Source organism: Ambystoma mexicanum, chromosome 7q (genome assembly GCF_040938575.1).
Source record: "Ambystoma mexicanum isolate Mex_15411 chromosome 7q, UKY_AmexF1_1, whole genome shotgun sequence".
NCBI classification, from domain to species: Eukaryota; Metazoa; Chordata; class Amphibia; order Caudata; family Ambystomatidae; genus Ambystoma; species Ambystoma mexicanum.
This window is the reverse complement of record NC_090941.1, coordinates 716,546,214-716,571,963: the sequence shown is the minus strand read 5'-3', so window position 1 is coordinate 716,571,963 and position 25,750 is coordinate 716,546,214. Positions and strand designations below refer to the sequence as shown.

The following is a 25,750-nucleotide window of genomic DNA, read 5'->3' as shown; positions in this document are numbered from 1 at the left end:
TACAACACCTGCATTGAATGTATAACACTTGAAACACATAGATGTACTTAACATGCCACTAAAAACATTTTAAAATTAAACCAATGCATACCAGGCATGTTGTTCACCAACTTGTTTTTATCAATGCTTCCACTGATTTCACAACATGACGTCATTGACGCATGCGCACACTGACGTCAACAAACGTAACACTTGCAAACCAGCCCAAACAACTAGTACAGCACATAAATATTTCTACTGTCATTATAACTAGTTACTTATTAGGCATGGCGTCTAACAACTTGTTTTCATTTAATACCCAATCAAATTTCTAACGTGACGTCATTCGCGCATGCTCAAAATGACGTCACAAGCTCCATTATTGGGAAACATACCCTAAATATGTTATTGCAGTACTGAAAAACACTTAGTATATTTTAACATCATCTGATAAAAAGTGCATCAGGACTTTCATGAATATATAGACTGTATCTTTTCAGGTTACCGTTATTTACAGCGAAATAAGTGATCACGTCACTCGTGCATGTGCGCTGTGACGTCAGTAGACATGACACATAGAAGCTTGCACCATTTCGAAAATGGCAGCATAGGCATCCTGGTGTCCCAAGGGGTCCCATGAAGCTACACTCCTTGCTGTATTTCGCTGATAAAGAAGTCTTCCAGATCATTGATTCTCTGAACAATCCCTTTATACAAACTAACTATTCTACTAAAAACACTCTTTGCTTACAGATACATTATGGAAATTGGTTTCTATTTAAAGAGCGATTCTGGCAATATTGCGACCTCTTATCGAGTCCCAGACTGATGAAATATATATGACTGCCCTGCACCTATTTATTGGTAGCCAGCAAGAATACCCTACTTGATGAGATATATTCCTTAAATTCTTTTCAGTTTAACTATACACCTAAAAAATCTAACAGGATACTTCATTAAGTACATGTATCTTTTGTATATCTGTGAAGCGTCTTAGGCCATCCCAATTGAGGACACCCCGATCCCAACTCCACACCAGGAGTCCTACTCAGACGCTTAAGGGACCGTTTTCCATGGGTAAGATATATTTTGATACTTCCGGTTATAATCACAAGTAATTAGCGGTTCTTGACCAGCACGTTACTCATTTTAATACCTGTTTAATTTTTAGATCTCATCACTAGCTGATGGCATACACAGAATTTCTCCAGGGACTCTGGGTCTGAACAACACAGCCCGGCTCATAGCCCTCCCACGTCTTCCAATTTGCTGGTAAGATATACCTACTTCTTACCCTCTCGTGACCTCTCGCAGAGTGGCTCCGCTTAGCACTCATTTGACATAAACAAATGTTTACCTTTTTTAGATTCTTCCACACAATCTGGTACTAACAGAATCACGCTCAAAGTACAGAAATCCACTCCATCATACAAGTTGTGCGAAGCCTCTCGGTTTACCCTTAGGACCAACAGCAAGGTTAGCATTCAGTCTCTCCTCTTCATTTTTACTAACAATAAGTTTACTCTAGCCTATTATGGGTTAAATAGCCACCAATTGACTTTATTTCACTTTTGCCACTTGGCACATCAGCTATAAATCCTAGTAGAATGCATACTAACCAATCATTATCCAGCAACGATATAATTAACAGCATCAGACTCTAGTTAATTAAATAACCATCGAAGGATTATAAATTGTTCTGGTATTAGGAACTATGTGACCAATTGATAATGATATGCGTAAACCATGAAGCCAATGGCAAAAGCACTGGCATGGTGTCTTAAAGGTGATATTCAAATATGTTCATTATCGTGACAAATTACTGGGTACTCGATATCAACAATGGATGTTTACAAATTGAATTTGAATATATGCAAGAAGATTGTACAAACACAGTTGTGTAATTAAGTTCATTTCTTTAATGTTTTCTTTTGTAGAATGATTTGAAAATACTACTTGCCCCTGATGAAGATTGAAAAAACTCAAAATGCGTTGGGCCATTTGAAAAATAAATATTTTTTATCTTTACATTGTTAATTGAATGGTTATTGTGACAAGCTATTTCTGGTTTAAATAACACAAATGTCTTTAAATACAACCTAACTTTTTACAAGCCATACCCGTTAGCCTTGTACGAGGCTAGCAGGGATTAGGCTAAAAAAATCTCTTAGGCCATAGACAGTGTGCGGGGGACGCGGGTTCCACAACAGGGACCTTTTTTCTATTTCCATTCCTTCCTCAGCCTAGATGCCAAGGCTGAGATTTTCTCCCCCACACCTAGAATTTTCTTAAAATTAAGATTCTACGCTCTAAAGTATACCATCACTAAATAACCACAAACATCTAACAAGGTGTGCTTTGTGTTTACTTCTTGTTTGGGATCGTCATCGTCACTTGCGTCGGTCGTCTGGTCATCCAGTGATGTAAATGCCACCAGCACAAGAAAGGGGATGCTATGCAGGTCAAGGAGGTATTAGGAGAGGAACACCCCAGTGTGAATGAGAGAGAGAGAGAGAGTGAAGAAGAAATATTTTCAGCACCACCACCAGTGTTAGAGAGTAACCATGCATTATGGGGGTGGGGTTTGCATGACGGGACAAAAATATTGATTTTTAGGGAATACTTGGATGGGTTTGAGGAAGAGGGGGGCATGAACAGAGTAACAAGGGTGTGTACAGAAAAGGACATTAAAGGGGCAGAAATATCAATAGACAGATCAATCGAAGGGGGGAATGTGTTAAAGGTGTTCATTCAGCGCCAGATAGAGGGATCTCCAGCCTGTTTTACGGTTTCACATAGCAAGATACATAAACATCAACTTTTTCTACCGCCTGGGTGAGTGCACCTGACAACATGGAACAGACTTATTCGGATACATTTGTAGCAAGTCTTGAGACTCTAGTACTCCAAACTATGGTTCTCACAGGACTCAGACAGTGCCTGGTCCACCTAATGTTGGTAATTCTACACACGGAAGCTGTCTTGCTGAGTGAGGCGTTTTCTACTACTCGCTTGCCGAAGCCAAAACGGAAATATGTAGGAAGCGACTGCCTCGCAGTTTACCTGGGGCGCATTTGGTTAAGGCATGCACACAACGATACAAGGTTAGGCTCGTTTAGGGCATAATTACGCAATTCAATATGGCAGGTACAAGTTGTTAGGGAGAATTCTCATTTATGGCATATTTCCCTTACCTAGGGAGTCCCTCAGCAGCTTTGCTGGCTTTCTGGGGGTTTCGTTTTTCCACCTGGTAAGAGTGTGAACCTTTTTCCCACTCTTACATGTGTTTTGCCATGTGTATTTCTACTTTGTGTGATCTTGGGCTCTGGAGCCACACCACTCCATGAACCCAACTTCTTGTGTGTGTTACACAGCACCTTCAGTGCAGTGACACAGGGTTGTCTCTGAGACTTCCGGCTGACTCAATTTTTCTGGGGCTGACTACTGTCCCCCAGAATCAGGTAAAGTTGCCATTTACTTTATGTAGTCACTTAAACTACAGACCCAGTACACCCCATCTTACATGGAGTATTGGAAAGGGTTAACTCTGATCCCCTTTTGTCTGTGCCTCCTGGAGCCTTGTTTCGCTACCATAACACTAAGACTTGGCTGGTGGCAGTAGTATCTACCCTAACTTTTCTACCCCGATTATAGAATATAAACGTGGTACTGTTTTAGGCTATTTTATTAGCCTTGAACATAAACCCGCTTGACCAAATACATTTTATTTTGGCTCTGGTCGGGTTTAGTCGCCATTTCTTTTTGTTAACATCCTTGTGTTTTACTTTTCACTCCAAACCAGGTTTGCCTTCTTTGTTCGCCGTCCTTTGGCGGGCTTCTGCGAAGAAGCCCTCCTTTGGCGTCTGGGTGTCTAGGTGGGCTGAATGTGAGGGAGGGGTTTAGTCACCCCCTGCACAGGGTCTCCTTGGAGACCTAAGTCACACTTTGTGTCCATTGGCTGAGGTGGTTGTCCGGGCTGGACAACCCCCCTACTGTGTGAATGGGGGATTTTGGCATAAAAGGCAGGACTCTTGGGCTTGAAGACCGAGTCGCCACTGGAACTGCAAGAACCGAAGAGAAGCAGAGAAGAAGACGGCTGCTGCAACTTCCGGGTCCCGGTGAAGCCCTGCTGCAGTCCTGAGCCATCTACCCTTCAGCGACAGAGAAGATCCAGTCCGGAGTCTTCTTCCCTTGAGCCTGGTGGGATCAACCAGCCCACCTTCTACAGCTAGAGAATCCTCTTCTGGGTCGGAATTGCTGCACGAAGCTGTAGTGGTCCGGATAGCCATCAGAAGAGCCCCTCTCCTGTTTTAAAGGAGCGCACCTTTTTATTCACTGTTGCTTTGCTGCTGCTGGCCTCATCCCTGGGTAGTGCAGATCGCTCCAGATGTCTTCCTTCTTGTCCCCACGACTGAAGCTCCAGGAACCGTCTGCAGGAACTACCTGGAACAACTACCGTAGCACCAGCTTTCTTGATTCGAATAAGGCACTGTGTCCATTTGGTTGTTCTCTCAGTCTGACCTGGAGGAATCGGGGTGAACCCTTTTCCTTACCGAAGGCTTGTCCTTTCTTCCTTCCCTCTTATAACTTTTGCCTTCCTTTGATAATATACAGTACTCCTGGCAATGTTAATCTCGAACTGTTCTAATCGTGTGATCCTCACAGCAGAGCCCTGCTCCCTTTGACACTGGCACGGGCCTATTGACTTTATCTGTCTCGTAGAATACGTCCTCTGATTCTAGTGCTTTGACAAAAGTATTGCCTATGATTTTTATCCACTCTTCCCAGGTTAATAATTCAATGTGCTGAATGTGTTTGACTACGGTTATAATTCTTCCTGCGGGCACGCTTTTCTTCCGTAAAACCGAACTGTCATTACTGTCAAAAAGTGAGTGCTTCTTAACCCCCGGTAACGTCTTTTGTTTTACAACATCGGTCTGTCAAATCCTAATGTACTTACCTTGAATTGACCTGAACCAAAGGAATTGGTTGTGTGTAGTATATTTAGAGTGTGGTTTTGGTTTAATAGAAGTGAAGTGTTTTATGAACAGATGGTTTAAAAATAAATGTACTTCTATTTTTTAACCAGAAACCTTGAGTCAGTGTTTGTTTGAGTCACAATAATTGTAGCCCTTTGTGTAATCCCTATTACTGCTCATTTGTTCTTGAGATAAGTCTGGCTGCTCAGCCATCGCTACCACTTTACTGCGTAGTACAGGCTTGTACCAAAGGTGAAATTGTACTACCACTTGTACATTAATTGTCTGTTGTGTTCGCCAAGGGTACTGCAGAGGATTCTGCCTAACACAGGTGAGGCTTAGCCGTGAGAATTAGGCATAGAGGAGCATTAAATGAAGTAGCAGCATAACTATATTTTCCATCAGAGATCCCTCCTATAAGAACTTCACTCCAATTCTGAACCATTTAGTGTCGGGTTCATATGTCACACAATTGTACATCCTGACAGTGCAGTTCTTCTGAGGTTTTCATTAAGTACTGCATTTGTCTTACTCTTGAATTCTTTCTAGTTTTCTTTTAAATACAATTACATAGACCTCGGACGAGCAGCAGTAGAAAATAAACCCTCATAAAGAGAGCAATATGTAGAACTGAGGTACCTAAAGAGCTGTGAGTGTTGGCAAACCAAGACCGAACGGACCATCCAGGATGTTCTTCTCCTGCAGGACAACTATGATCTGGCGACTGTGTGAGATACTTTATCCAGGATTGGTTCTTTTATAGAATACTCCCCGTCGTCGGGCTGGGAAACCTTGGCTACACACTTCATACTTTTATTAATATTTACAAAAACTGGAGTGTTTTATAGTTTTTCCACCTTTTTGTGGGTGTTTTTCAGCCCCATCCAATGAGACATTTTGTACCAAGCCCCAACCTAGAGGTCGTCTTCAGATTCTAACTGCACAATCGTGCTGAGAGGAGCCCTCACGCCTTTTCTCCCAGGAGAACATTTTCAGAAAATCATTTCTCACAGAAATCCGATGGAAAGATTTCAGGAAAACCCTTTCTCAGCAGATAAGTAAAAGGGTTTTCTTTTGTGATCATGGAGAGCAGGTCTTAAAAAAATTCCTCTTTAAAGCCTGTGCCACATGTGGGATGACGAATGTCAATCAATGTGATGGGCATAACGACCGTAGTGACTGCCTATATCCTGACCACAAAAATGAAGACTGTGAGCTATGCCAAGAGTTCAGCGCAGAAACGCTGAGGGATAGGCATAGGAGATTGTTTTAATGTTTAAACAAAGGCAAGTACTGCCCGCCCGAGGCAAATTCCTCAAAGAATGTTGCTGCAGGAAAACCCTCTGAAAAGATCCCCTCCCAGGCTCAGAAGTAGTCCAGGTGAGAGGAGAGGCCACACAGACCGGATGAACACGCAAAACAAAAAGCCCACCATAGGGCTGGCGGAGACCTAGTTGACGAATTGCGTCGCTACCACAGTGAAGGTTCAGTTGATGAAGGCGCACCCGTCTAACTCTGACTTTGAAGCAGAGCAAGTTTATTTACCAAGATTTTCTGATTCGGAAGAATCTTTGATACTTACGGAACAAACCCAGTCTCTTTTTTAAAAAAAAAAAGGACATGGCAGTGCCATTACCAACGCCACAACAAGCAGCACAACTGGCTGCAGCCACTGCCAATCCTACCCCTGCAAGGGCCACAGATGCCTATACCAGTGCCCATTCAAATGCCCACACCAGGCCCGAGTTTACACCCACAAATGCTGCTATCCATGCAGGTACTAACATCATTACAAACTCTGGTGGCACAACTAGATATATTACCGACCCCACAATTACCACCACCATCCCGCATAGGGAGGCCAATCCACCCCCTAGGCTGCACAGACAACGGTCAAGGTCACTGCCACCAAAATCAAGGTCGCTCAGATTAAGGTCAAGGTCGCCACCACAATCAAAATCCCCCGAGCAGCAAAGTGGGCACCCAACACAGCCCACCCAGGAAGATCAGGAAGAAGGTGAACTATCGTATTCAGACACAGACGAGGGCGCAAAAGACTCTGACCTGATTCTTAAGTGCGTGTTATAATGGAAAAGTGGCATGTCTGAGTTGAAAGGCACTTTTCCATGTAGACCTGTATTCTGATGTAATACAGGAGTGGCAGCAAAAACAAAGTCCGCCACTCCTGCAAAGCTATGATTAACGGTATTGCAACAGCCTTGCCAAGCACCTCCCATGTAAAGTTAAATCCTCGGGAGGATAGCTCAGGGGCAAAGTGCTCGCCTTGGAAGCAAGACGACACGGAGCACCACAGGTTCGATTCCCGGGTCCGCGCTTACAAACATCTGGGTATTAAATGTGTGATAAATAACCAATCATAATCATAAGGTGTTGCAAGGACTATATTCAGAGGATAAAACACACATCCTGCACCAGCCTAAAGAGGCGTTTATTAACAGTACCCTGGGTGGTGCCGTTTAACTCCACAGCACACTTCTTCCCATTATGAACATAGCATTTCTCAGACTGCAGCACCATTTTTGTAGTTTAGTGAAAGTTTAAGAAACATTTCTTCAATTAGAAAACCAGCATTCTTTTGAGAAATGCTTGCAATGCCACTGGAGCACATGTTTTCCCCCAGAAGGAGATTTTAGCAGCTTTTGCTGCTGGAAAGCATGACCTTTTCCCCCTCACATTTCCACCCATCTCAGAATGATGGTGCTGGAAACTGGAGGGGAGAATGACAGCTTTCCTCCCTATATTTAGCACAAGCTCAGAATCAGGCCCTCAGTCTCCACAACATTTTAAGGAGTTGACTGGGATACAGACGACAGCCCCAAGGACGCCATACTCTAGCAACCCATGAAACAATCACCACCAGATGAGCTTGGAGCATTCACACAATGATGGCTAAGGCATGTGAAGAGTTTGGTCTTACACCCACTGAAGATGAGAAAGACTGCTTCTTATTTGACCTGATGAACAAATGCAGGAGATAGATTGTCTCCATTCTTATTTTTTTTTCTTGTTTATTTTTTGATCAGCACACAGGAAAACATTGCATTACAAACAATTTGGCACATGCCGCGTATTAAGCCCAATTCACCGTCCCTTAATAGTTCCTCCCCCACCCTCTATTCCTGGCTGCTTTCCGGGCCTGTCTCCTCTGCTCGTGGAGCCAGAGCTCTGTTCTCTGCCCGTACGGCATTCACCACCGAGCATGGTTTGTATGTTATAGCAGGGTAGCTCTGGTCGTAGTCTATCACGGGCGACCAAATGTTTGTGAAGCGGTGAAGGTGGCCTCTGCTTGCCGCCATGATCTTTTCCGCAATGAAGATGTCCCAGAGTTTTAGCCACCACAGGATCATTAGGGGGCCCTCTGAGGATTTCCAGGTTCACGCCACTGTGATTTTAGCGGCTAGGAACAGCTGTGTTATGAGGGTCGCCTGCTTACCAGATCTGGGATATATGCCCGGAACCGGGGCCCTCAACAGTATTGGTTCCTGCTCTAGTGGTAGCGTTGTTGGAGTGATGTCAGCTATGGTGGCTATACATTGGGACCAGAAGTCCGCCACTATCGGGCATGTCCACCACATATGCAGGTAGGAGCCTGTCGGGCCACAGTGGCGCCAGCACTGCGGGTCCTGGGACTGGTTGAAGTGGTGTAGCCGGAGCGGTGGGTAGTACCTATTTTAGATCACATGTGGGAGGAAGGCCGTCATATCATGAAAAAGCCCTTTTCAGTGCCCACGTTAAAAGGGAGGCTCAGGAATAAGTTTAGGACACCGGATTCAACATCCAAATGCCTTAAAGTGCAACCTTTGCCGGAGTCGGTTGTCTGTGGCGTAGGGGAGAAAAGCAAGCACACAAGCAGCTAAGTGCTCCAGTCCGCCGGACAATGAAGGGCACAAAGCAGACACCTTTGTCAAAAAGGTCTTTGCTGTTGGAGAGACAATGGTAAAGGAAGTGAACGCTCTAGCAATTATGGCTAGATATGACAGAGAAATGTGGCATAGGATGGCACCCATTCTAGAACACTTGCCGGAAGAGAAAAGGAAGGAAGCCATGGCTATCCTTCATGCAGGAGAGGAAAACTCCAACCACAATATTAATATAGCTGTGGCTGTTGTGGAAAAAGGATTTAAACAAATGGGTAACGGAGTAGAACTTTGGTGACATTTCGGTCACTGAGGTGCAAACCAAAATTTCTGGACATGCAGTTTGAAGGAGACCAGTTATTTGGCACCAAAATCAACGAAACTTTGAAGGTGATAAAGACTGACATAGGTGTACGGCAAGGTCTCTAACATCGCTTTAGGCAAGGAACATTTTTTGTCCCTTTCAGGGATCTTCAGGTCACTCTGCGGCTTCCGCAAGAGGGGTCAGAGCCTACCAACGTAGCTCTTATTACACTCAACGGTACAGGAAGAACCACCAAAGATACTACAAGTCTAAAGACTACAGGGCCACAAAAAGATGCAGTGCATCTTCAACAGCCCACAGAGAGAGACTACATAAGTGACAGGCATGACTCCCCCGGCACAAAGGGGAAAGCTCTAGCACAGGTCGCAGGAAATCTCCTACATCATCAAGAAGAATGGGAACACATTACAACGAACACATGGGTTCTTGAAATAATCGGGCACTGGCATGTCCTACCATTTTTTTTAAGTAACAGGAGTAACCTCCCTTAAAAATCCTTCAAGCGAAAGTTGTAGAGATGCCTGTCAAGGAGGCTGTTCAAAAAGTGCCAAAGCAATTTTGGGGCACATGAGTTTACTTCGTGGTGAAAAAGCCAGGATGAAAAATGGAGACCGATTCTCGATCTCTGGGCTCGAAACAAATTCATCAAGGGGAAAAAATGCAAGATGATCATGCTAACAGACGTAATGAAGGCAGTGCAACTAAATGACTTGCTAGCATAGTTATATTTACAGGACGCGTACTTCCACATCCAAGTGCACCAAGCACACAGAAAATACCTACAGTTCGTGGTGGGAAACCACCAATACCAATTCAAAGTACAGGCCTCAGGTCCCCTCCCACTACCTTCACAAACTGTCTGGCACCTGAAGCTGCATACCTACAAAGACCTGGTCACCAAATATACCCCTTCTTGAATGACTAGCAGTTGTGAGGGGCCACATTGAACATGGCATTGCAGTCCCTAGCACTGACACTGGCAGTATTTACACAGTTCGGATTTGCGATGAACTACTAAGAATCCTGGATGCAACCCTCCAGACACGGGGTCTTTTTGGGGGAAATGTTCTCCACTACAGAGTTGCTGGTCCGCCCATCACAACGGAGTGCCTGCACGATCTCAGCTATAACAGCCATATTCAAACCAGGGATGTGGTTTTCCATCACAAAGTGTATGCAATTGCTGGTGACAATGTCATCATGCATACCCCTAATGTGATACTGCAGACTGCATCTGAAACCACTGCAAGAGTTAATGGCCAACAGGTGGTCACAGGTGGAAGGGACGACAAAATCAGGGTACGGCACCGCTAGACCTATGATTACAGTGGTGGACGGTACCCCACAACATAACCAAATATATGACATTACATGAGCCACTACACCACATGACCTTGTTACAGACGCATCCCTATCAACATTCTCGAGTTAAAAGTGGTATGTCGAGCAGTTCGCTCTTTCCTGCCAGTGCTAAAGGGAACAATGGTGAGAATACTAATGAACAATACAACCACCATATATTATATTAGAAAACAAGGGGGTACCCGGTCCGGGACGCTGTCGTGGGAGGCATAGATATTGTGGCACTGTGCAACCGGTAATTACATCTCCCTGCAGGCATTTCACATGGCAGGCGTCCAAAACAGTAGGAGCCCTGGCGACCAGCGACTTACAAAAGTGTTCAATCCGTGGAGCGAGCCGCAAGTAGACCTGCTTGCGACACAACAAAACACAAAGCGTGCAACCTTTGCCAGCAGACTCCCACAAACGGTCTAGTTGGGAGACTCCTTTGCAAAGTCATGGAAGGGCCTGTTGGCTAATGCATTTCCCCATATCCCTGTGATTTGCAAGATCATCCAAATGATAACGTATCCCTGTCGCCTCATCCTCATTGTTCCAGCGGGGTCATGCCAACCATGGTTCTGAGACCTACTGCACATGTTGGAGGATCGCGCCATTGCCACTCCTGACCTACTTTCACAGAACAGGGGACAACTACTTCACCATGATCCGGGTCACTCAAGCTCACAGTGTGGCTCTTGCCTTTGAGGAGTTCAGACATTTAGAGGTCCCAGAAGAATGCAGGAAAATCTTACTGGTGGCAAGAGCTTTTTCTACTAACAGGTCATACAGAGACAAATGGAACCGGTTTTGCACATTTTTTTCTCAACAACAACTAGAACTAGGCCTTCAGTGTGGAACCTCGCCGTCTTCTCCCCTATCTCCTAAGTCTGGCATGGGGAGGACTGTCACACGCCTTCTTCCGAGTGCACTTAATAGATATCTGCAGATACAACAGAGGATGAATGCCCCTCAGTTGCTTAGTGACAGAATCATCAAGCACTTCATGAAAAGTCTTTCCCGCAATAAAAAAGGCTCTGCTGGAGTGCAGTCTCAATATAGTGATTTTTGGGCTCATGCGATCATGTTTCGAGCCTCTGGTAATGACACATAGAACATATGTCTCTTGGAAAGTAGCCTTCTGGGTGGCAATCATTCAGAATGTCAGAACTCCAGGCTCTAACCATCAATGATTCGTATCTGTGTTTTGGAAAGTACAAAGTGATATTGAAGACAAATTCCCCAGTTAATTCGAAGGGTGCCCACAGAGTTCCACCTGAATTCTACAATCGTATTGCAGACCTTTTTTTCGAAGTGCAACGTCGCCAGCTGAGGTGGCATTACACTCCCTGGAAGTTAAGAGCAATCAAATTCTTCCAAAGAGTCCAAAATCAAATCGGCGCCCATCAGAGTTTGGTGCGCTTAACAAATGCCAAAATTAATTAATAAATAAATACATTCTATTTGGACAGGATAAAGTCCTTCAGATACCACACAACTATTTGTGGCTTTTGGCTCCTCCAACAGGGGGAAAGCCATATCAAAACAAGGTGTAGCCAGGTTGATTACGTTGGCTATATCAAGATACTATGATTAAGTTTAGACAGTTGAAGGCCACAATACAACCCCACTCTACTAGAGAAACTGGGGCATCAGCAGCATTGTTGGCTGGCGTCCAACTGACGGACATCTGCCAGGCGGCCACCTAGGCGGTGCCCCATATATTAACAAGGCACTACTGCCTACTAGAGGGACAGGATGCAACAGAGACCAGAGTCGGATGAGCGGTCCTACAGCACCTTTCCAATAAGGTAGGCCTTTATCCTTCAGACAACCATATATTTATGGTAAACCGCTATGTATTCTAATCGAGCATGTGAATCTATGAAGGATCCAATGCTGGAGAAGGAGGAAGTAATGCAACAAAAACGTTTCCTACCACAGGGTCATTTCATAACAATACATTATTTATAGTATGTCACTTATTTATTTACTAAATCAGAAAGATAGCTACAAGGGATTTGCTAGATAACCACAAAACATTATTGCTAATGTATAGACTCAATCTATATAGTTACTATTGTCCAAGTGTTTATTAAAAACTCAGTTTTATTAAGTTTGCTGGTAATTTGTCTGTTATTTAGACCATACACATTTATTAGTGTCAGTACATGATTTGTTACAAAGCAATAGCGGGCACACTACACAAAAATAAGGAGTGTAAGGACTCAAAGTGAGCAAACAAATATTACATCATATTTGACATTTACATGTGAGTTCAATCATGAGCAAACAAAAGGGTGTCACCCCAAGCATGTTGCGCAGCCCTAACGTGTATTAATTGAGTACACAGATCTGCAGAATCAATGTCATCTTGGAGAGAACCATTGTCCGAAAATGTGCTTGGCAATAAGGTCAAATAAATGCAAATGCTTGACGTAGATGTTTATAAGGAAATGAAGAACAGAAATGCCGACACGCGTTTCAACCCTGAACAACGGGTAATTTTCAAGGCAGAGCTGTTCATAATAACACACAAAAAAGTCACAAAGTGTGGCAAGCCCCTGATATCTACATAATAAAAAGTTAACATGAAAAGTTCAAAATAAAGCACATGGTTGTGTATGTGAGAGGACCAGAAACCATCAGGGAGAACCACAAAGTAATAAATGCAAGGTGAGCATCAAGTGCAGGAAAAATGAAATACAGGAAAAATTATAATGTTAGGTCACAAATAAAATCAACTGAAATGTTACCATTGGAGATGGCACATTCAACATCCAGTGTCCAGCGATATGGAATCCCATGTAACATACATAAGGAGAGAACAAAAGGTATGGAATATACAATGAGCTATACATTCTGGTCACATACTTCATACAGGATAAATGCGTGACATGAATCCTAATCAGTAAGAGATAGTTTTGAAATCACTCTTGTCGCTGTTAAAAGTAATGAATCCTATTTGGCAATTTCTGTCTAACAGCTGAAAGTGTAATACTGATATGGTAATAAAAGCCAAGTACCAAAGTGAAAGTGATGTGCAGTGTCCACACTTCTACCATGTCCATTCCCTCATTATCACCAATAATATAGTGAGTTAACGGTGAGCAGGAAATGTGTATCCCAAAATGCAGTGCAGGGGAGTCAGGAGATGAATAATTACTGTGACATTGTTGTCTGAAAAAGATTGATGAGCAAAAGGTCACACTAAGCAGCCGATTGGGCAGTGCAGTTGGGCACAATTAGGTAAAGGGCCTCATTGGCGGTAAAGAGTCAATCATGGATTCAGTTTCTGGAGATTGGGACTCAAATAATCTGGAGCATTTGAAATAAATCGGTACCTTGCTCCTGGCAACGACATAGCAGAAGGGTAAGGAAACGGGGGTAACCATTCAAAGGGTACGGCCTAACATCTAAGGGAAGAGCGAGAGGACCAAACCGTAGGTCTACGCCTGGGCGTGGAAACGCCCAAAAAGGTGATGGACTTGGCAGCAGGGAAGTTGCTGGGTCCACTGATGTTTCGGCTGCTGGTAGATGAGTCTTCTTCCGTTCCTCTGGGATAGTCTCTCTTTGGTGTTTCACAGGGACCTATTGGGGAACAGTCTTGCAGAGGGTGAAGGTAATGTCTCCCTTCACTGCGTAATCAAAGCGTCAACCTTGTGTAGTTGCTGGACTTGAAACGCGGGACCGCAGCAGTAGCAGTAAGGCCAGGCATAAATGGTCTGGTATCGTAGGATTAAGGGTAAGGCAGCTCCTTCCGAGTGGATTTGGAGCTGTGAATCTGGAAAGCCTCAGCCATGCGGGAAGGTGTTGGCCTTAGTTTGACGGCAACTGGTTGCTTCTGTATGTTGCCTGTAGTACAGAAATCCACTTATTTGAATTGAAGCGATGTGCAGCGCGGCATGTTCGGAGCCGTGAGTCTCAGCATCTTACAAGCTGAAGTTATGCCGGAGAAGGAGGAAGTTGCTTACCTGTAACTCCTGTTCTCCAGCATTGGCATCATTCATAGATTCACATGTGCCTACCCCCACCCCAAAGTATAAAGGCTAATACCAGAAATGATGAATCTCCTTACCACGCCGGGTTTGAATCTGAAGATGGTCTCTAGGGTTGGCACTTGGTACTCGACGTCCTATTGGATGGGGCTGAAAGCACTAAGAAAAAAGATGGACAGACTACAAAACACAGTTTTTTCTTTATATTATTAAAAGTAGGAAGTGTGTAACCGAGGATTTCTAGCCTGACGGGGAATATTCAAAGCATGTGAATATGAAAAATACAAATGCTGGAGAACAGGGAATACAGGCAACCAACTTACTCCATCAGTGATATTACTATATGTAAGTGCAGCGTTTCATTTTCATGAGAGCGCTCGCGCCCCGTTGAGAAACTAGCAGGGTGTCTAAAGCCTTATCTGGGTACAACATTACAGCCAGTCCTGTGTTGAAGTATTCTACCCCATTGATGAACTTATCCCATCCAGAATTTCTCTCACAGCCAGGGGAGAAAGGGAAGGTTTTGAAATGACGTATTGTTGGTTAGTCATTACCGATGTAATTAACAGCTACCACCACAAACTTTGGGCAACCAGGAATAATCATTATCTCCACAAATAAGGTGTCAAACCAGGATCTAGTGTCAGAAAACCTTGGATTAAATGCAAAAGTGACATTATCAAAGATCATACTGGTAACGGTTGAAAGGTTATACTGACATATACTGTTCTCTACGAATAATGTACCCTGGCTTTTATAACACAGCACGCCAATAGCCTTAGCGGAAAGGTAAAGTGTGACAGGTCTTTGTGATAATTGGACAGGGGAAGGAACATTTTGGAGGACCAGTAAAATCGATTTGGGAATGGTAACCACCACAGGGTCTGGGACACCAGCTCGAGATCCCGGCAGACATCTCCGAGGTAGAATCATGGGCGAGGTGTGCACAAACACTACAATCAGGAATAAAGAAAAGTGTTCTCGCTGAGAGTCCAAGGGTGAGCAGAGGGAACGTAGTAATTGTGGCAGGTGGTGTTGAATGCAGTGATCGAAGTGTGGAGGACAAGGAGAATCAGTGTCTGTAGAATTATGATGTGCTGCAGTTCACCTGAAAATCTCATAGGGTAGGAGCTTAAGATCCAAGATAGTAAAGCATAGGAGTCCGCGATCAAATCCCAATAGTTCAGTTCAAAAGTCAGTTAATAAGAATCCCATAGCAACAGCATTTAGTCCATAGTACGGGGACAAGGCCCAGCACGATTAGTTCTCAGTATGCAGGGCAGCAAAGTCGAAGATAACTGAAAAAGAGAATAACAGGGAGATGCTAGCAAATGAGGCTAACTCCTATCTCCTTTCTCAAGGCAGTACAGTGGGTGCTTGGCAGAAAGGAGGAAAATTCCCTTTACTGCCTATTGACTGCCTTTCCGGGGGCCGTAGACCTTATCTTCCAGAGGCAGGAAAAGACTGGCCCAGAGGAAGACAGCCAATTTCCAGAGAAGCATCTGGTTATTGGATGAGGTTGGGCCGGGGGGCTGAAGTCTGTGTGTGGGCTCAGATGCTTGGCGAAGTAGCCGGAACAGTATTTCTTTTAAATTAACCCACTAGGTTGAACAGGCTCAGCAGCTGTGGGTGCCGATTCAAGATCTGGGCGTACAGGTAGAGTGGGAGTTCTTGGCCTCCATCCCTGCTGTAGGATGGCTCAGAGGATTGGGGTTGGATGGAATTGGTACGGTCACTGACCTTTTTGGACTGGAGGCATCAGTTTGGATGACACAGGTAATTGGAGGACTGGTCCCTGGAACATGTCTGTTAGGAGTGCACAGCAGAGGGCCTTGCTTTCCGGCAAAGGACAGCATGCATACAGGAGTCAACTCCCTTGCACTTCATGGCAGTCTGGGTTGTGAGTAGTACCTGGTGTGGTCCTCTCCTGCTGGGTTGTAGTGCCACTTTTCTTTGGTACGCAGCCGACTTGGTATGGCGTAGCCTTGTTGCCAGAAACTGACCATCTCAAGGATTCCACTATTTTGTTGCAGGATCTGTGGTTTGGGCTTTGGATATATCATGCACTACATAGCGTACACGGGCAAGCACAACTGTAACTTCTCCAGCATTGGGTCTGGCATGGATTCAAATGCTCATGAATATCCCCCGTCAGGCTGGGGATCCTCTGTAAAAGAAAAATGTTTCACTTTCACTTTAAAACAGTATTTCTCCTCTAAGCCAATCACTGTCCTCTGGGACTTACTGCCCCCATCCAATGACAGTCCTCTCCCTAAGCTCCACTCTGGTGGCCATCTTCAGATTTTTACTGCATGCTCCAGTGTTGGGAGTCCTCAAGTTGCTCTCTGTGCAACTTTAGTGCTATTTCGAAATGTTTTCTATAAAAAGATAAAATGTTGATTTTTTTTTTTTCTTCTTTTTTTTTTTGCTCGTTTGTCTTCGACGAAGGACAGAGACCGGCATCAGGGATCCGTTACCGACAAAGATCTTCATCCACTGTCTGATAGTCATCAGAGTTTCGAGAAGGCCCGTCCTTGGGCCTACTTCGCACCTTTCAGCCTTGTCTGAGGTAAAGAAGGAAAGCAGAAGCCTCTTCAAACTCTGAGCGAAGTGTGGATTAAGGAATGTATTAGTGGAAGATCGCCATCATAAATGCTTATATTGGCTGCATCCAGACCACAATGAGGTGGGATGTGAGTCCTGCCGTGGTTTCTCAAAGAAAACCAATAAATACTGCTACAGCAGACTCTTACCTTGGCTCAAGTCAAGCAAGGCCACTGACTCAGCCTCCGGGCAGGGCCAGGCCTCATCTGGCACGGCCAGACCGAGGAACGGGGTCGAGATCCTTTGAGGGCATCCCACTCGCGGGGGTCCAAGAGAAGGCCAAGCTCTGAGCTGCTGGTGCAGGTCCTGAGTCGGGAAGAACGTGTTTTCCATCACCGTCAGCCTCCACAGTGAGCCTGCCAACGATGGGGACCTCTTCTAAGAGAAAATCCCTAACCCCGTTACAAACTGTGTGTCTGCGGATAAACCGACGAGGGACAAAAACCCAGAGAGAACTCATCAAAGCCAACTAGGAACTGGCAGCCTACCAGGTCAACTAAGTCAACGGCGGTTCCGTCAACAAAGCTCTCGACCGGCCACATCGTCGACATCTACCATGACAGCATTGAAGGAGACTGGGTCTGAAAAAGAAGTGGCTGCCATGACCCCCCCACGGGTGTCCTTACCCCTGAGGTGAGATACGGGTGCAGATGCAGCGACCTCTCGGGTTCAGGGAAAGACGCGGCAACCGCATTGACTCAGCAGCCTCCTGAGAGGGAAAAAGCCCCCCACCCCCGATGGAACCTCATCGGTATGTGGACCCACGGCCTGCTCCTGACAGACCAGAGCAGATTTACTGAAGTTCCAACGAGGGAGACGAAAATCTGCCCCATGATTACTACACAGATCACAGAGGGGGAGGAAATTAGGGGCGGTGGACCCAAGTCCCCTGCTTGCAAGGGGAGACCATCAGTCCAGACCCTATGCCACTGGCTCTTTTCACCCCTAGACCGAGGGACGTGTCTCTGGATATTCTAATGAGACTGCACAAACTGTTCACAGAAATCCATCAGAGGATGCCCACGGAACCGGGGCCTATACCTCCACAAGACCCTCAAGAACCTCTGAGGTTGACCCCGCCCCCACGGGAACGTTTAAGGGGGCGCTGGTCCTTAGCGTCATCTGACCGCTCCACCACCACCTTGCCGTGACACAATCCCACCCGGACCCCCGGCACCGCACACGGCTACCATGGCTACGGGCACTGACGAGGACGAAGTTGGATCCTTTTATTCCATGATGTCAAGGGCCTCTGAGCTGTTTGTTGGTTCCCAAGAAGGAGGGTTTTCTGTACCAGTGGCGTGACTCAAGAAGAAAGACCATCATGTCAGTCCCTTCCTGGATGACATCTGGGAGGAAGGCCTGGCGTTAATGAAGAACCCAAGTACGGCCCCGTCCAAGTATGACCGATTGGAGAAAAAGTACAGGGTACCAGATTCAGCGCCCAGGTGCTTACAGTCTCAACCCTCGCCCTACTCTGTGGTCTTGGCAGCCATGTTACCTCTGGACCAGGAGGGGAAGAAGCTGAATGCAATGGGCAAGAGGATAATTTATACAGTAGCCTCTAGCATCAAGGCAGCTAATTCCCTAGCTATTCTGTCACAATATGACCGGGAACTATTGTAAAGATGGGTCCGAACCTAGACTTCATTCCATCACAGTTGCAGTGGACATCACAGACATGGGTTTCCGCCACATGAGGGAACAGGGTATCCCTCCGTCGGCAAGGTTGGTTGAAGGCAACAAGCTTTCGCCGTGACCTTTAGGCTAAAGTGCTGGATATACTGTTCGACAGGAAAAACCTCTTCAGCAAGGCAGTCGACAGGTCTTTGCAAGCAATAAAGGCCGACACTGAGATGGCCCGTTCCCTGGGAACCTTACAGCAACAATGGCTATCGTCCTTTCGTTCATCCAGAGGAAAATCTGTCAGATCTTCCAAGGGATATACTACCCCGTACAGGCAGCCTTCACGTTCCTCCACGCAAAAAGCGTACAGTGGTCGCTCTCAAGGCAGCATAGGACATTGCTGGTGCTGCCAGCAGGGCAGAGCTCCAACCCCCAAGCAGGCCTGGACTGGCCGCAGTCTCGGGCCCCCGCTTGTGCACCCCAGTGGGAGGCCAGCTGGTGAAGTTCATCAGCATGTGGGAAAAGATCATCACAGACAGATGGGTGCTGGACGCTCTCGGACAGGGGAACACCTTGGAGTTCGAATGCAGGTGTCCTCTTATTCCACCAATACTGCGACAGGAATAACACCGACCACAGCTCCTGCAAAAGTGCAGGCCATGGTACAAATAACATAAAAGTGATGATAGAACCCATCCCTCACTGTCTCCGATGCGCCAGAGTATATTCCAGATACTTTCTGGTTTGAAAGAAGACGTCGGGGGGGGGGGGATGGGGACTTGGAGGCCGATCCTGGAACTGTGTCGTCTTAACAAGTACTTAATGTCCCAAAAGTTCTGGATGGGCACGTTGCAGCACATGCTCAGGCAACTGGAGGAAGGGTATTTTCTGACATTGTTGGATCTGGAGGACGCCTACTTCCACACCCCCATTCACAAGAAACGCTGCAAGTTCCTACGATTTTGTGGTTCAGGGATAGCACTACCAGTTCAAGGCTCTGCCCTTTGGCCTGAAGTCAGCCCAAGGGTGTTTACGAAGCGCCTGGCCCCAGTGGCGGTACATCTTCGTCTACAAGGCATCCACGTATACCCTTACCGGGACGACTGGCTGGTGCATTCCCACTCTCACCTTCTGGCAAGCAAGCACACATCGAGAACCTGACTGAGTTGCGGTTCTCCTGCTTGATGCCATCTCAGGACACGCTGTTCCTAGGCACCCGACTCAACACAGTGACGTGTTTGCCATCTCCCTCGGACGAGAGGGTGAGAGCCATGCTAGGCAAAGTGCAGCACTTGTCCCCGGCACTGACTAAGACAGTGCGGTCCATCAACTCGCTGCTGGGAATGATGGCCTCCTGCATTGGCCTGTCCATATCTGCAGACTTCACATGGACCTCTCCAGGAGTTCCTGGATGCGGGGTGGATGTAGGTCACGGCGACCTTTGCGGACAAGATATCCCTCAACAAGGAGTTTCGTCGGGTGTTAGTGGTGGGCTGTTAAACCGCATCTCGTCCAGGGGACTCTGTTTCAAGTTCGCCTTACCAGGAGACAGCCACCACAGATGCATCTCTAGAAGGATGGGGAGCCCCCACTGGGCAGTTGCATGCCAGAGGCCTCTGGCAGCCAGAGGAAAAGGGCCTCAACATCAACGTCCTGGAACTTCGGGCCGTATTTTGGACCCTCAAGTCTTTTCTGCTGGCACAGGAGGGCAAAGTGGTGGGGATCTTAACAGATAACACCACCAACATGTTCTACATCCGGAAGCAAGGGGCGGGACCGGCTCCTCAGCACTCTGCAGGGAAACCCAGGATCTGTGGCTCTGGGCAATTCGGCAGGGCATGTTCCTTGTCCCTTTCGACCTGGCGGGCATCAAGAACACCATCACAGACTCCCTCAGCAGGGAGTTGCCTTCCTGCCACGAAAGGGAGCTTTGCAAGGATCAGGTGAATCTTCTGTTCGATAACTGGGGCTAACCCCAGATTGAACTCTTTGCGACAAACGCCAAGTGCTAGAAGTTCGCCAGCAGGTTCCCTCAGCCGAGGAGCATGGGGGACATGTTCCTGTGGGAGGGATGGTTCCTGTACGCTTTTCCTCTGTTTCCACTCATGCTTGATCAGTACCACTGCAAGATCATACTCGTCACCCCAACTTGGCTGAGCCAGATCTGGTATCCGGACCTGCTGTGTTTGTCAGTGGCCCGTCCATCAGGCTACCGCTGTTCCTAGACCACCTCACCAGAGAGGGAGAGGCTAGTCTGCACCACGACCCATGGTTGCTGAACCTGAGGGCATGGCTCCTGCAGCCCTTGTGTTAGGAGGTTCTGTTTTACCAACGGAATATAAGGAGATCCTGGCCAGAGCTTTGTTGACTTTGAAATGCTATGGCCATAAATGCGAGCGTTTCTCCGTATAGTGTGGGATTCGAAGATCACATCCCTGTGGGTCACGTCCCCTCAACTCCTACCCTATTTGCTCCCCTTGGCCAAGGCGGGATTGGCTGACGCCTCTATCAAGGTGCACCTCTCTGCCTTATCCTGGTACACCAGGACTCCGGATTGACCCTCCCTGTGGTCTCATAGGCTAGTCAAAGTGTTCCTCATGGGACTCTTCAGGAACTTTCCGCCGGTGAGGGGGAACTCAATGTAGTGCTGACTAAGCTTGTGGGATCTCCTTTTGAACCTATGCATCAAGTCCTGCTCAAGTTCCTCTCATGCAAGACAGCTTTCCTTGTGGCTATCACCTCTGCCAGGAGGGTCGGGGAGATCCAGGCACTGTCGTGCAAGCAGCCTTACTTGTCATTCCAGGCTTCAAAGGTGGTACTGCGTACACACCCCACCTTTATGCCTAAGGTACTGTCAGAATTCCACCTCGACAAACCTTTGGTGTTACCGGTCTTCTTCCCGAATCCATCATTACCAGCGGAGAGGGCCTTGCATTCGCTGGACGTGGCTCTTGCCTTGAAGTTCTACGTGGCACGTACAAAGAATTTTCGGAAGACTTCTCAGTTGTTTGTCTACTTTCGACCTGTAAATCACTGAAAATCCTTATCGGAGGCTTCTATCTCCAGGTGGTTCTCTGGTTGCATCATGCACTGTCATCGACTGGCGAGCAGGCCACTGCCAGGCCGACCGTGAGCCCACTCCACCATATCCATCGCAGCAACAACAGCGTTTCCCTCTGGTGTGTTTCTGCTTGACATTTGCAGGGCTGCTTCGTGGAGGTCCACACACACCTTCACAAGGTTCTAGTGCGTCAACAGTGATTCCAGGGAGGAGTCAAGAGTCAGCCAACCGCGGTACTACCCAACCTGTTCACTTGAGGTGAGTCTGTTCCAGATGATACTTTTAGTGCTTCTGTTGAGCCTTGCCACCTCCCGTGGTTGTGTATATGTACTGCTGTGTAATCGTTATTCATGAGCATGTGAATCAATGCCAGACCCCATGCTGGAGAAGGTTTAAGTTACTTACCTGTAACTATTGTTCTGCAGCTTAAGTCTGGCATGGATCCACATGTGAACCCTTCCTCCTTCCCCTCTGTGACGGCTCTTGGTTCATACTGCCACTTTACATGCTTACCAAATCTGAAGATGGCCACGAGGGGTGGAGTTTAGGGAGAGGACTGTCATTGGATGGGGCAGTATGACCCAGAGGACAGTGATTGGTTTAGACGAGAAATACAGTTTGAAAGTTAAACTGTTTTTTCTTTTACCGAGGATTCACAGCCTGACAACCGGGAATATTCCTGAGTATGTGAATCCATGCCAGACGCATGCTGGAGAACAATAGTTGCAGGTAAGTAACTCTTAAACCTTTTCCCTAGAAGCCAGCCTTGTGACCTTTCAAAGCAAAAGCTGTCGATAGATCAACAGAGTCTTGCTTACACGCTCTCAAGGAGGGGGGCACCAGTTTAAGATAATCTTCGTATTGCACCAGGACAAGACCCTCCTTTGAACTTGAACGAGTCATGGTACTTTTTCAATATCTGAGAAAAAAGGATGGGCGTCCCTACGTTACCCCATAAAAAGCATAGTGAATGTGTACTGCAAGGTTTTATAGGTGAAGGAAAACAAGTACTGGCTATCTGGGTGTACTGGTATCGAGAAAAAAGCAGAACAGAAATTGACTACAGTAAAATGTGTGACAGTGGCTGAGGATGCAAGACAGGATGGTGGCAGGGTTCTGAATCACTGCAAAAGTGGCCAATACAGCTGCATTGACCGAGTGTAGGTCCTGAACTAAACTATTCACATCTTTACCCATTTTTTTTAATCATTAGAATGAGGATGTTAGAGGGGCTGCACGTGGGTACAATAATTCCTTGTTCAAGCAAAGATTCAATGGCAGGGTGAATCCCTTCCTCAGCTTGTTTGGAGATAGGGTACTGTAAGAAACCAGAAGGTGTCTCACCCGTTAGTCCCCGCAGATCTCTCTCTGAGATGGCCAGGGCACGGCCATCCCCTTTGGATACAGACCCTGGGGGTGGACCAGTGCGGGAGGATCACCTGAGTGAAGGGTCTTCGGAGAGTTGGAGTGGGACACTATGGCGAGACACAGTATTCCTCCCCTTGCAACACCTTTATCCCATCCGACCAGGTAGGATACGGGGGAGCCTTAACCCTCCCCCAGCCCCTCTTCCCCAACACTTTCACACAGACAGCCCGCTCTGGGAGAAAACAGACTCACACCCGAGTAGTGTACCTGACATGTCCCGCTATTATGGCCAGGCGAAGTCAGGCAATTACTGACAATCACTCACACCCGACTTCCATTAAACTTCCCCAAATGGATAAAAGGTGGAGCACGAGAGCACACTCTGAGTGAGGCAAAGCACACGAAGGAACAGCTGTTCCGAGTCGGCAGCCTAACGAGGGGAGAAACACACCAAACCTAAAAGATGCTGTTACTTTCAAGAAACCTTAAAGGCAGAAACAGGAAGGTCAGGAAACCAGACAAAAGAATCCTGCATTGTGTGTCAAAAATACCGAGGGCCCTCCCACGTAACTGACCAAGACCTGGGAGTAGGAGGAGGAGCAGCAGCAGCCCCCGTGGTATCGTCCTTGGCTCCAAGAACAAAGAAGCACAAGAGAGATCAACACAGCCTGTGAGTTGGGGAGACCGATGCAAGACAGGTCTGTGTTGAAATCAAGTTTGCAAACAGCAGAATTGTATAATGAGTGCTGTAACGAACATTGTTAAACGTGTGTGATGAAAGACGCGAGTAAAGCTAAACTGCTGATGAATGTTTGAATTTGAAAAGGCAAGATACGATACCGTTGACAGGGTTGTTCCGGCAAAGTGAATGTGCTCAATCGAAGGTCTCTGTAAGGTATCCCGCCAAGAGAAATGTAAGTAGAAGATTGAGGAAAACAATTGTGTGAAGTAAATCGAAGTGGCCCTGCGACGGCTTAAGCAAAGCCCATTGCACATTCAAGTCTTCGATTTTGGTAAAAAGAGGATCCGAGCCCGAACGAGGGAGGTCCATGGTCCATGGTCCGAGTCCGAACGAAAGAGGCCAAGTGTGAACATTGTGATTAAAAGGGGGTCTCAGCCTGAAGAGGGAGACCCATGATGAACATTGAAAGCGAGAACTTATGAATGTAAAAATCCTAATAGGAATGGAACTTTTAGACTTTGTTTGTTACGCCAGACCCTCTACCGTAAGAGACTATTATTGAAAAAGTGGCTTGGCCAAAGGCCCTGATGCTTGGGCTTTGATCTGTATCCTTGTGGCCGAGAAGCCAGAGTGTGTGCAATGCTTGAACATGCCAACTTGCCCCGTGCTGAAAACGTGGGGAAGGGAAACCAACTGCTCAAGCATCCCGACATATTATTTCTTGAACACATTTCGTTTTGCATACACCATTGTCCCACACCCTTTTGTATTTATAATTTGGAAGGACCCCCGGTCCAACAATCCCTGTTGCAACAATGGAGAGGTATTCTGGATTTCTGGTTTCAAATTTGCCTCTTGTAATGCAGCCAATACCTCAAATTCCCAAAGAGCGGGAATGTTACAGAAGATACCATCTGGTGAACAGTACAATGGAGCAATACGATGGACAGTAAGTCTAAACCCAACAAGTTAACAGGGATAGAGGCACTTAGCAGAAAAGCATGCTCTTAAGAAATAGGACCTATCGTAACAGAGGGCAAGACAATGGATAGGGTATTGGCGTACCCCCAATCTCAACAGCATTACTAACTTTCTTATAACACACAACATGAGGAAGTTCTTAAGCATGCAGTGCGGAACACAAAACCCTGGTGCCTATCATGCATGAAAACTTTTGCCCACCAACAGAACAATCAAAATGAGGGGCAGTAGGGTTAAGTGATATCAATAGAGCAGCAGTTTCATGGATCCCTTGAGGCTTTTCATGCTATATTTCGACCAGCTAGAAAAGTAAAGTCAGTCTTGCTTCTAGATTATCTTTGATGTCAGGTGGACGCGGGGTGCACATGATTGCCCAAGTTCTCCTCGACACCTCTATTGCTTTTGACACTGTTGATCATAACATGCTAACACAGCGATAGGAGGATCTTGTGTCGAGGGACACACTTTCCACTGGATACCCTCATTTTTATGAATTCATACCTCAGCAATTGCCTTCCATCCATATAGATCTCTTTGCGTCCTGTAATGGCATCATGAAGGACAGAGCCAAAAGACTTAAAATGCAAACAAAAGATATTTATTAACTCAAATGTCAGGATGGTTGAAAGCCTAACTTGCCCTATGCTATGGTGGGATTTCCGTACCTGAACAAAACTAAGGAAAGTCTGCGTTAAAGAGTTCAACTTAATAGTCTGTGTTCAAAACCTATCCTTGCCCTCACAACTAGAACCAATAAATGTGTAGGGATATCAAAGTCAAAAGAAACCGTGTTTAATGTAAAGTTCTGAGCTTCTTCCAGCTCACAGCTTTCTTTCAGCTCCTCTTCGCCAAGTATATGAAAGTTCTCCACAAGCATATGAAAATTCTATTAACAAAACGTCTCAAAATTTTACCTTCACCAGTTCAA

General features: G+C 46.3%; 1 protein-coding gene and 1 long non-coding RNA gene across 5 annotated transcripts in view; both read left to right on the top strand.

Moving 5' to 3' along the window:
• ZMYM2 (zinc finger MYM-type containing 2) overlaps window positions 1–25,750 on the top strand; it is a 2,192,903-nt gene that overhangs the window by 2,120,712 nt on the left and 46,441 nt on the right. The gene's annotated exons all lie outside the window — the stretch shown is intronic.
• LOC138528515 (uncharacterized) lies at window positions 982–1,451 on the top strand. Its single transcript, XR_011284163.1, has 3 exons — window positions 982–1,056; window positions 1,151–1,251; window positions 1,346–1,451. It is a non-coding gene; the product is annotated as an uncharacterized lncRNA (long non-coding RNA).